Below are 12,611 nucleotides of genomic sequence, written 5' to 3' on the forward strand. Positions count from 1 at the left end.
AATATACGAATCACCCTAAATTTAAGAGAGCCATTTCCTTAAAAGAGTAACTACAGCCCACCATCTTTTATGTTATGGTCATTGAATGGCTCTTTGGTGACTGTAACGTAAAAGAGAACAAAATCTAAAATTTCAAAAGACGAGTTTCCAATCTGAACTATGATCAGTTGTAAATTATAAACTGAGATACTTCTATTATGCCAGGGCCCAGCAAGTTAACAATAAGCAAATATGTAGCAAAGTTCTTAGCAGGCCGCTGGTCCTGGTCACTGAACAGTCAGCAGTATTTTCCATTACGGATTTCTCTCCATCAAGGGTTACGTGTCTCTCAAAACAAAACAAAACAAAACAAAAAAACAAAAAAACAAAAAAAAAAGAAAAGAAAAAAGCAAGCAGCTGGGCACAGTGGTTCACACCTGTAATCCCAGCATTTTGGGAGGCCAAGGTGGGCAGATCATGAGGACAAGAGATCAAGACTATCCTGGCCAACACGGTGAAACCCTGTCTCTACTTAAAATACGAAAAAATTAGCTGGGCGTGGTGGCACGCGCCTGTAGTCCCAGCCACTTGGGAGGCTGAGGTAGGAGAATTGCTTGAACTCGGGAGGTGGAGGTTGCAGTGAGCTGAGATAGTGTCACTACACTCTGGCCTGGCAATAGAGAAAGATTCTGCCTCAAAAAAAAAAAAAAAAAGGAGTTAGGCCAAGTTTACCATTATGATGAAATATGCAATGACTTTAAAAGCTGTTTTGAATGATACAATGACATAAGAAAAATGTTCACAAGATGTTATTAAGTTAAAAAAGAATAGCATATAAGTATATACAAACTCTTTCCATGGGTTAATAACTCAATATATAGGAAAAAATAAAAATATACAATATATACCCCAACAAATATATCAAAATGGGATATGGGACTATAGGCAATTTTAATTTTTATAAGAAGAATAAAATTACTTTTTTAAAAAGAAGATGTTTTGTTTTTATGTCCTGTGTCTTTATTTACAGACCCACCAAAGGCCAAACCACCACTAAACCAAAAAATATAAATAGTACTTATCAGTAACCAACCACCCCTACCATCTCCTCATCAAACACTTTATGGTTCTGTGTGGCTCGATTTTGTGAAATAAAATGAAGATGAGAACACAGAGGCAAAAACAGCAATCTCCAGCCAATGGCAAGAAATCAAGGCTTAGGCATAATCTAAGTAAAAAATGAAATGCTCATTATCCACATTAGTAGGCATACTTTCTGCAGCACTCATCGCAGAGCAAGAGAAGAAAGATTAAGGGAGGAAAACTACTGATCGTACCTCAAAGCAATGTCACTCCCCAACCCTTTTTTTTTTTTCTTTGGAGATGGAGTTTTTTGTTGTTGTTATCCAGGCTGGAGTGCAGTGGCGTGATCTTGGCTCAGTGCAACCTCCACCTTCCAGGTTCAAGTCATTCTCCTGCCTCAGCCTCCCAAGTAGCTGGGATTACAGGCACCCGCCACCACGTCAGGCTAATTTTTTTACACTTTCAGTGGAGACGAGGTTTCGCCATGTTGGCCAGGCTGGTCTCAAACTCCTGACCTCACCCGCCTCAGCCTCCCAAAGTGCTGGGATAATAGGCATAAGCCACAGAGCCCGGCCTCTCCCTCCACTTTTTTGAGAACAAACTTCACAATACTAAGAGTTCACACGCTTTTTTTTTTTTTTTTTTTAATTAAATGTCAGTTAGTGCTAGGCTGATAACCAAAGAATTTAAGATAGTAAGAAAGCTAAAACAAAAACAATATAACGAGACCACAGAAATGTCCTCAAGAAGCCCAATCACATCTAAAATCAGTTTCCCTTCTGTTTGGGTGAAAATTCCAAATTGCATGATTCACTTAAACAGTACCATTTAGGACATTCAAGAATTTGTGACATCATCAATTCTACGTGGCACATGAAGCTGTGAAGCTGGATGTCTTACGGAGAAAGAAAATGGGATTCTATTGACCATTTAAATTAGACAATGAATGTTGTTTTCTAAACTCATCTTTTATAAGTGTAATCACGTCATCTTATAAGCAGCTACTTGTTTTGTTATTTCATGTTTAAAAAGTAGCTCTGACAGGTGAGAGGAAGATTTTTCCCTGCATACCCTTTATTTTTGAAGTTAAAAAAAAGTTTACAATCTAGTAAATGAATTAAAAAGTTTTCTTTTTAAAGAAAAGGAAAAATAGTTTTGCTTTTCCTGAATTTGGACAGCTAACTTTGGTGAGGACTATGTTCAACTGAGATCTACAGAGAATATCAAAGGTAGATAACCTTAAACTTTAAAAGGAAATCACGTAACAGCACATTTAGGCTTTACCTTAATTATATTAAAAATTACAACATAACCAGATTTTCCATGATACCATGGTCTTGGATGAAGATAGTCGGAGTATTTGGAAATGTATACACCTGTAAAAGTATAAAATATAGATTAAGCAGCAGATTGCCCACCAGAGAGGAGAAAGTAGAAGCAATAAGACCAATTAGAAAAAAAGCTACTGTGATAGTTGAGCAAGAGAGGAGGATTCAAACAAGGCAGCAGCAGTGAAAAATGAGGAGGAAAGGACAAGCTTCAGGGGCATTCCTCAACTGAGGCACCTCTTTCAAAACATAAAAGACAATGGGTGAGAAAACTGATATGGTGGGAAAGAGTGATGATTCTGTAGTCAGAAGCTTGGGTTCCAGGTAAGAATAAGTCACTCAGGTAGGGAGGGTGGGCCTGGGTCACAGACACAAACACCACAGGGTGCTCATGAAGATTTAAAAGATCAATAAGCTTTAAAAACTATTATTAATTGAAAGTATTATTACACACAAAATTATACAGTTCTAGTCAAGCCAAAAACTACAAAACACATGTAAGTAGTAGTGTTAATTTTATTATCAACCCCAGCGCATCTGTTTTTGAAGAACGTGTATTTGTCAAGAACAACCCAGTTTCTACTTCCACCACTCTACTGAAGCCAGCCTCTCAAACATCAGCAATGAAATCATAAGATTGTAGGAATGCAGGAAAATGTGTTTTTTTTGTTTTGAGATGTAAGCTGCAGTGGTTATTTGTAATTTACTTTCAAATTCTCCAGAAAAAAAATTAAACAAATGAAGCAAATAATGCAATATGTGTGTGTGTATATATATATGTTTATATTTTTATATATATTTATATTTATATACATTTATATTTAGAGACAGAGTCTTGCTCTGTTGCCTAGGCTGGAGTGCAGTGGTGTGATCTCGGCTCACTGCAACCTCTGCCTCCCAGGTTCAAGCAATCTCAAGTCTCGGCCACCTGAGTAGCTGGGATTACAGGTGCACGCCACCATGCCTGGCTAATTTTTGTATTTTTAGTAGAGACGGGGTTTAGTTAGCCATGTTAGTCAGGTTGGTCTGGAACTCCTGGCCTCAAGGGATCCACCTGCCGTGGCCTCCGAAAGAGCTAGGTTTACAGGCGTGAGCCACCGCACCCAGCCAATAATGCATAATATTATTTGCTAAACTTTGGTGATGGGTATATTACACTATGCTCTTTACTTTTTCTATGTTTGAATTTTTCATAATGAAATGAGAGTGGGGTGAAAAAATAGGAGAGAAGAAAAAACGTTGTATGCAGTGTTATTAGGGTTATGAATTTATCACTTTTAATGTCCCTCAGAAGATGAATTGAATGTAAATTTTAATTTTTTTTGTTTTATAGAGTTATCATATGACCCAGTGGTTCCACTCATTATCTATCGAAGACATACATATAACTATGTCCACCCAAAAACTTGTACATACATGTTCATAGAACCATTATTCATAATAGCCCAAAAGTAGAAATAACCCATATGTCCATGAACTGATGAATGCATAAAGAAAATATGGTATGGCCACATAACAGAATACAGCATTGTACCATTTAACATTTTGGTCAACAACAGACTGCATAAAGTTTGGACAGTGGCCCCATAAGTTTGTAATACCATATTTTTACTGTACTTTTTCTGTTTTGATACACAAACACACACCACTATTTTATAACTGCCTGAAGTATTCAGTACAATAACATGCTGTACAGGTTTGTAGCCTAGGGGCAACAGGCTATCCCATATAGCCTAGGTGTGTCGTAGGCTATGCCCTCTAGGTGTCTCTAAGTACACTCTGTGACGTTCACATGAGTAAAAAATTGCAGCCGGGCGTGGTAGCTCACACCTATAATCCCAGCACTTTGGGAGGCCAAGGAGGGCAGATCATGAGGTCAGGAGATCGAGACCATCCTGGCCAACATGGTGAAACCCCATCTCTACTAAAAATACAAAAATTAGTTGGGCATGGTGGTGCGTGCCTGTAATCCCAGCTACTCAGGAGGCTGAGGCAGGAGAATCACTTGAACCAGGGAGTCGGAGGTTCCGGTGAGCTGAGATCGCGCCATTGCACTCCAGCTTGGCGACAGAGCACAACTCCGTCTCAAAAAAAAAAAAAAAACAAAAACTGCCTAACAATGCAATTCTTGGAACATATCCCCATTGTTAAGTGCTGCAGGACTGCATTATTCAATCATAAAAAGGAATGAAGTACCACTGGTTCATGCTACAATATGCCTTAAAAACATGCTAAAAGAAGTTACTCAAAAAAGACCGTATATGAGATGATTCCACTTATATGAAATGTCCAGAATAGGCAAATCTATAAAAGCAGAAAATAGACTGGTGGTTGCCTAGAGCGGGGATGGTAGAGAATGGGGAGTCACTGCTAAAGGCCATGGGATTTCTTTTTTGGGTGATAAAAATGGTCTAAAATTAACTGTTATGATGGTTACCCAACTATGGGACTACATTAAACAATGGGTGAATTCTATAATTGTGAAATTATATCTCAATAAAGCAGTTTTTTTTTTAAAAAAGGTCAGCAGGAATCTAGCCATGATAATCTTTCTCAGTTCTGAACTCCACATTCTACATAGTACCTGGCACTGCTAAATACCCTTCTTTGTGAGATCTTTCTGCTGTCTGTGAAACTCTATTTCCTAAGTCTCCATGCAACAGACTGCTCTTGACACTGCCTCGTTCTATCCTCGCTCTACCTCCCCACACCCTGGTCCCATTAATGACCCAAAAGTTCTGTTTTTGCCATCTTCTCTTTCCATGCCATCCCACTAACAATGTCTTAGCTTCAGTTCACACTCCACTCCCACAACTCCAGCCCCAAATCTAGTTCTGATCCCTTTATGACCTATAGGCTATCTTTCAGAAACACTTATGAAAATCTATTTCTCAAATTCAACTCATAAAAGTAGTACTGTCCATTTACTGAGAACTTATTAGGTGCAAAGTCCTGGGCTAAACACTTTAGTCTCACTGAATCCTCCCAACAACTCTATAAAGTAGTTTAATCTGTTTTACACATGAAGAAACTGAATCTTAAAAAAAGTTAGTGCTAATTTATATTCTTGACAATTAGATAACATTTTTCTTTTTAACTCATCAGCTTCTCTACTAATCTGCTTCTCTTCCTATGTACCTCTTTTCTATTAATAATTATCATTGTAATATAAGTTTAAAAGCTTATATTTGATTATTTCTTCTCTTACCCCTCACATTCCATGGTTGCCAAGTTTGGTCAGTTCTATCTAGTGTCTATTCTTATTGCCATTGTGATAACTTAGAAGACATTCTCAAGACAATACCAATCTCTTGACACTGAAAAATACTGTAAAGTTTTAAACTAAAATCTCGTTCATATATTTAAAGCTAGAAATCTAAACATTATGAGCTGTTTGACATTTAATGAAACTGGCTTTTAATATACATATCTTATAAACCTAATGAAACCTCACTTCATCTTGTAAAAGATTTTTTTTTAAGATTCTTTTTGCTTTACAGGCTTACCTTTGGCTGGATCACCCAGAGTGGTAACAGCACTGCTGCCAACACGGAGTCCACGCTGACATACCAATTTTGCCTTTAAACAAAAGATTACTTCGCTTCAGTCTTTGAAGTAGCAATGAAATAATGCTATAATCTGTAAGTGGTTTTTTTTTTTTTTTTTTTTAAATTTTATTTTTTTATAATACGATAGAGACAGGGTCTCACTATGTTTCCCAGGCTGATCTCAAACTCCTGGGCTCAAGCAATCCTCCCACCTCAGCCTCCCGTAACGCTGGGATTACAGGTATGAGGCACAACTGCATCTGGCCTAATCTATAAGCTTTAAAATAAATAGTCTGCTCACTGTAGATACTCAGGGCACAAAGAAAACTTATTCAAAGCAATCTGTATTTTGATTAATGGCCCAAAATTTTCACAGAATTTTACCGTTTCAATTAACAAAAATGTCAGCAAAACCAAATTAAGCAGGGTCACAGGTAAGTCCACTAGAAGACTTATTTTCCAACTACAGCTTTAGAACCATGAAATTTCAAAATGTCTTATTGCCAAATGTTATTTTTAGTAAGAACCCAGAGCATCCTATTTGAATTCAGATGATTAAGTTAAAAAGGGATAAACTCTTCTGGTATTACTATATAGTCCTTATTATATGTCAGTGCTAATTATCTGCTAAACAAATCTGCCCCCCTTCTTTATAGACCATTAACCTAATGGAAGCACTAACTTTGAATTATTTTAGATCTCTGGTATTATTTAAAATGTATCTAGGAAACCATACATATCTTTGGAGACCTACCCTGTACACGGTCCTTTCCTTCTCCCATAATTTAGGTACAGGCAACAATACAGATTTCAGTCTTCAAATATTGAATGAAGGAATTTCAGTTAACCAGGATGCCAAAGTTTATTAAGTTACATGATTTATCTCCCAAATCATGTAATTTAAACCAGAAAAATATCCACAAGAAACAAAGTATCTATTAAACGATGATCCAGAATGGAAAAATATCCCTTCAATCTATTAAATGGCATTATTGACACTAAAGAAACCCGTTTTAATCCAAATTGCACCCTAAGCTTACAAATGTATTTAAGATGAAACTTAAATACGTTTAATCTCTTAAATGTATTTAAGAGAAACCATGAAAAGTTGTAGAAATCAAATCAAATCTCCTTCATGACTGGCTTTTACTGCTGTCATTCACATGCCACCAAACTAAGTAACAAAAAACACTGATGATTTGGTAATCTTACAACTCTTACAGAACGGAAGCACCACAATATTTAAGACTAATGATGCCATTAATTTTCTACAACCTAATTCCCTTACCTCCTTTTCAGTATCAAACAGAAGAAACCCGTAAGTGTCTTGAAGTTCTTCCTGAGTATAGTTACTTGCTTTTTTTTGTCGGTAAAAAGTTTTGTACTGTGTAAAGAGAGAATAACCAAATGCTATAAACTTACTATTTTGTCCTGCAAATTAATTTTTAAAATGCATCATTTAAATTCCTCCTGCTATAAGACTAAACATAAACGCATTATTTTTCTATTCCGTAGAATTACCTTCCAAGTGGCTATTTCCAAGGATCTTCTTCGTCTGAAAAATGATAGCTAAAAAGTGCTAGATTTATATACCAAAAATGATGGGTTTACCTCTTTTAAAACTAAAACAAAACCACCACAGTGTGTACCAAGCACCTCACCTCATTTAAGAAAATGTCATTTTTCACCAAAGTCACTTGACTGTACTGAAAACCATGCTCAGATGAAGAGTCCAAGTAAGATGTATGGAGGAGTGAAACTGCCCTCTGGAAGACAGAGTCTGAACTCAAGGACACTGTCTCAAAAACTGTAAAACACAAACAAAAATAACACAGCTATTTCAGATACCAAAGGATGGGGTTAAGTGGGACACACTGAATATCACTCAAAACATCATCTATTCCTTCCCTATATAACTAAGAAATATTTGTACTGTCTTAGCAAAATAACCTAAATAAATTACAACTGAGGCTGAATTACTTTTAATACAGGAGCTAAAATATGCCCTGCCAGACCCTGTATGTCTTTCGGTTGAAAGCCGTGTACTATAACTGTAGTTGGTCAAAAGCAGATACAACTGTAGTGTCAAAGTGGTGGTCAGGAACTGCTTAGACTTTTAGAGCAATTTCTCATTCTTTAGTTTTTTTTTAATCCTCCGTTTCTATTCTTCTTCTTCTTCTTTTTTTTTTTAATATATATGCCACGCTTGATAAACTTACCCTTTACATATTTTCATTAAATCCCTAAGTCAGTTGGGTTCCTTTTAAGGGACCTATTATTGCCCAGTCACCAAACCCAATAGAAATCACTGTATCTCTGGGATTTCCTCAGCAGCCAAGAAGAGTCTATTGAGTTTTACTTCCGGTGAGTTGTATTATAAAATCACTTTCATTTTATACAACAGAGCTGTATTTACAATTTTTTGAAGGTGCTTTTTTCAAACCACACCCATGTGAGATAGTGCTGAGAGACTGTGATACACCTTCCCATGAGAGGCATGTTTTCCAATTGAGAATTACCGACTGGATCCAGTAATTATGTTGACTGACTCTTTGTGCCTTTTGATTTTACAAGTCTCTACTTTAGCAAGAACTGAGCCTAATGACCTAAGAACACTCTCGCATCTAACCATTTTAACTGTTCACTCTCCTATTTGTATTCTTTCTATTCTCTTTATTAGGGTTGGGGGGTTTTACAAACCCAGTATTTACAAATAATAAGGAGAAGAGAATGATTTATATAGCACTGGAAGTATTGGTCATATAGTATAAATGTTATGAAGTACAGTAATATGGCTTCCTACTTTTACCAAAACTCCCAAATGTATTAAAGTTCAAAAAGTAAAGAGAAAAAAGAATCTCAATCAAAATTAACTTATAAGTAACCGATATACAAAAATTAGACTATCTCAGAAATGAAAGCAAACATTTTAGTAAGCTAAATTTGGACTAAACTGTCCTCATACTTTAATTATCAAGATATTTTAAAATATTTTAATAAACTTCCAAGTATCAAAATGAAAGACTGTAAATAGAAAAGAATGAAATGTTTATGAATATTCTGAGGTTGATATACATGATTTATATATTCATTCTAAGTTTACTTTTACTTTTGCTCAGTTTCACTTTCTCCTTCAATATACCAGTGCTGTAAAAAATAAGGACATTCTGAATAGATGCAAATAGCAAAACATCAGTTACAATAATTAAAATTAAAGCTTTATTAGCTACATTACTCAAAGTAAACTGGCAAGCCTGAGCATTTTCAAATTCATTTTACAAATAATCTGTACTGCTAGCCTAAACACAAATCAAGAATTCTTTAGAAACAATAATTTTGGAAACTTTATATTTGATGTTTATAAAAAAGCAAGAAATTTTCGAAATTGAATTATCTACAGACCAAGATCCAATATGTGAGAAACATATCGTTTACACTGAAAGAAATGTTTTAAAAAGTAACTCTGGAAATGAAGACTATGACTATCAACTTCTCTAAATTCTATAAGTCATTAATAGGTAGGCACAGATTTAAGTTATATACATCCTCATTTTTTAGCATCATAACGCACAATAACGAACTGAAAACTGGAAAGATGGTGCAATTAAAAACACTAATATAGGGTTTCCCAAATACATGGTCACAGAACACTTCATTAATACCAGTGTGGGGAATACTGTTCCCTATAAAGCTACAAATAAAGCCAATGATTTAAAACGAAGGAGGAGGAACAAGTACCAAATTATTTTTTGCTTATATATTTTTATTTCCAGAACTATTTATTTATGGTTAAAAATGCTTCCACTTTAGGCCAGTATTCTCCAAATAGGAGTATATGCATAAAAGCAGTGATTTTATGGTTAGTGGAGGTATGTTAAAAGCAAAGTTGTTGGAAAATCATAGCTAATCTTAACTCTTTCATGGGTTCATAAAGACATCAATTACACTCTCAAGAAACCACAAGTTTCCTCTCAGTAAATGAGAAAATAGACGAAAATTTCATCTAGAAATTTGATGGTCTCCCTTCTTTACAAAATACACTTTTGAGAGTCCAATTAGTGCACTAGACAATACAAACACTTTATGAACGAATGGTCTCGTTTTTGCTGAGTAATGCTCAAGCTTTATTTAAACATTCAAGACTACCAGACTTTTAAAATGAAGAGGGGGCTATACCACAAAGACACCTAAAAATCTAAAAAGGTAACTTGAAAAGTGCTTGCCTATAAAGTATTAAGTATATCCCTTAGGGCTTAAGTGATGAATAAAGAGCATGTAAGAAAGGTTAAGTTCAATCACAATAGCTCTGAAAATTGAGTTTTCCTGTAGTACCTAGATTTTGGCACATTCCTCCATTTGTGAGTTTAGTCTTAAATGTTAAGTCTAAGCTTGATATAGGTTGGATTCTAGTCAAAGTAACTGCAATAACCTCTTCCCCTTCTCAAAATCCCTTAGAGATACTGAGTGAGACTGGTTTTAGACACTTGTCTCTCTTTTTAACTCCTAATAGAGATGAGAAAATTATAAACCAACTTCTGATGCCATATTACAGATAACTGTCTTCCATTCTAGAAACATCTGGTCTGAAAGTAGACGATGAAATAAACTCATGTCAACATCTTAGGTGTCACAGAAATTCTAAAACAACTAGCTCTTGTACATCTCCCCATGACTTTCCTGACTACATCTTCCTATAGAAGGGTTGCAACCCTTCATTAATACTAAAGATGCCTATATCCTTCATTTAGTCGAAGTAAGCCATTTGATAGTTGCTGAAGGAACAGATTGTTACTTAATCCTAAAATGTATTACTTCTACTTTGAAGATATTAAAGGATATCTGGGTTTAGATAAATGTAACTTCTTAGAGCACAATTTGGTAGGACTTATATAAAACCTTAAATACACATACTCATTAACCATTTCATTTCTAGGAATCTATTCCTGAAAATACTCAGACACACACACACACCCACACACCCCCCCACACACACACACAAAAAGGTGTTCCATGTGTATCAGTATCTTCAATAGTGAAAATACTGGCAATAACCTTAATTGCCATCAACAGGGAACAACTTGCAACTACTAAATAAAAACAAGGTAAATCTGTACATACTGGCATATAAAGATATCTATTATATGCTACATTATATGATGACACTTGGTTGAAAAATATATAATTTGTTTGAAAGTATACATAAAAAGATCTAGAAAGGTGGGAAGCCAAACTCTTAATAATGGCTAAAGCAATGGCTGTTGAAATTGGAAAGTGGATACAAGGGGAACTTACATTTTTTTAACCTTATACATATGGGTTTTTCTTGCATGTATTACTTCTACCATTTAAAATATTTCAATTTAAAAACCAAATAAAAATGCAACAATTTAAAAGATACAAATAGAGGAACATGCATGTTTTATGTTGCAATTTGAAAAGTTAATCACCTATTACTTTTGGACTAATGATTGTTTTAAAAAATATAGGTACTGGAAATCATAATTTTTTAAAGTCTTTGTTTTACATGATCTAAATTAAAACTAAAAACATTTTAATCATTCTATTCTAGATTCATTAATTAAGACTTATAGCACTTAGTTTAATACTCACTCTTTTCTGATAGGGACCCTGTCTCGATCTTCTCTGAGAGAGAATGTAGCTGGGAGGGTGGTCTTAATTCATTTTCACCAAGTATACCCTCAGAATTCTTGACACAGTCCTGTTCTCTGTTAATGTCATAAATGCTAAAATGAAGAAAGAAAAAAAACATAAAGTGAACAATTCTATTTATAGCATACTTACTATAGAAACAAATGTTCACCGAGTATCTAATTTGCGTTAGGAATAATTATGTAACATTTATCTACCTCCTTTGACAAGTATTCTCAGCGAAGGACTAAATTTGTTCTATAAGCAATAACATATAATTTGAAATGTTTTTCCTCCAAAAGTCTTTAACTTCTAAATAAAATTTTATACACACAAATACATTATGCTTAATCACTTTTGCCTTACTGAAAAAAAATCTTTCAAAATGAATAGATCACAGAATCACATCTTTATTTCATTAGTTGAAAATAACAAAACCAAGCAGAACACAATTTACAAAAATCTCTCTCCTCCCCCAGATCAGTAGTATATATATTCATTAAACAAAACTATTAGTGGTGACTATTATGCATCCAACACCATGCTATACCTTGGATTTATCAAGACAAATGACAAACAGTCTCTATTACAGAGAAACAGGCCCTATATTAGAAGAGTTCAGATGAGGCTGGGTGCAGTGGCTCATGCCTGTAATCCCAGCATGCTGGAAAGCCAAGGCAGGCAGATTGAGCTCAGGAGCTTGAGACCAGCCAGGGCAACAAAGTGAGACCCCACCCCTATAAAAAATACAAAAATTAGCCAGGCATGGTGGAGTGTACCTGTAGTCCCAGCTACTTGGGAGGCTGAGGTGGGACAATGGCTTGAGTCTGGGGGGAAGAGGTTACAGTGAGCTGAGACTGCATCCCTGCACTCCAGCCTGGGTGACAGAGCCAGACCATGTCAGAAAGAGAGAAAAGAGAGGAAAGGGAGGAAAGGAAAGAAAGGAAGGAAAGGAAGGAAGGGAGGAAGGAAGAGACAGAGAAAGAGAGAAAGGGGAGAGAGAGGGGGAGAGAGAGGGGGAGAG

General features: G+C 35.5%; 1 protein-coding gene across 1 annotated transcript in view; it reads right to left on the reverse strand.

Moving 5' to 3' along the window:
• FAM208B (family with sequence similarity 208, member B) overlaps positions 1-12,611 on the reverse strand; it is a 78,535-nt gene that overhangs the window by 42,750 nt on the left and 23,174 nt on the right. The window contains exons 2-3 of the mRNA XM_011974924.1: positions 7,227-7,322; positions 2,347-2,438 (exon numbers count right to left, since the gene is read on the reverse strand). The gene's annotated coding sequence lies outside the window, so the exon portion shown is untranslated. The remainder of the gene's footprint in view (positions 1-2,346; positions 2,439-7,226; positions 7,323-12,611) is intronic.

This window comes from Mandrillus leucophaeus, unplaced genomic scaffold, assembly GCF_000951045.1.
Source record: "Mandrillus leucophaeus isolate KB7577 unplaced genomic scaffold, Mleu.le_1.0 Scaffold15, whole genome shotgun sequence".
Lineage (NCBI taxonomy): Eukaryota > Metazoa > Chordata > Mammalia > Primates > Cercopithecidae > Mandrillus > Mandrillus leucophaeus.